Source organism: Arachis duranensis, chromosome 7, assembly GCF_000817695.3.
Source record: "Arachis duranensis cultivar V14167 chromosome 7, aradu.V14167.gnm2.J7QH, whole genome shotgun sequence".
Classification (NCBI taxonomy): domain Eukaryota; kingdom Viridiplantae; phylum Streptophyta; class Magnoliopsida; order Fabales; family Fabaceae; genus Arachis; species Arachis duranensis.
In genome coordinates this window covers 24,561,700-24,561,916 of record NC_029778.3, presented here as the reverse complement: position 1 = coordinate 24,561,916, position 217 = coordinate 24,561,700, and the positions used below count along the sequence as shown (strand labels likewise).

Here is a 217-nt window from a genome sequence, read left to right as displayed (position 1 = left end):
AAGAGACAGAGCTAGAATATGGTTGGATTCACAACCTAAGGATAGCCTGGACTCCTGGAATAAGCTGGTCACTGCCTTCTTAGATAAATTCTTTCCTCCTCAAAAACTGAGCAAGCTGAGAGTGGATGTTCAAACCTTTAAACAAAAAGATGGTGAATCCCTCTATGAAGCTTGGGAAAGATACAAGCAGCTGACCAAAAGATGTCCATCTGACATG

General features: G+C 41.9%; 1 non-coding gene across 1 annotated transcript; it reads right to left on the bottom strand.

Annotated features, from left to right (window-relative positions):
• Positions 1-112: 112 nt before the first annotated feature.
• LOC127740964 (small nucleolar RNA R71) lies at positions 113-216 on the bottom strand. The gene has a single exon (XR_008001819.1). It is a non-coding gene; the product is annotated as a small nucleolar RNA R71 (small nucleolar RNA).
• Between the last annotated feature and the right edge of the window lies 1 nt (position 217).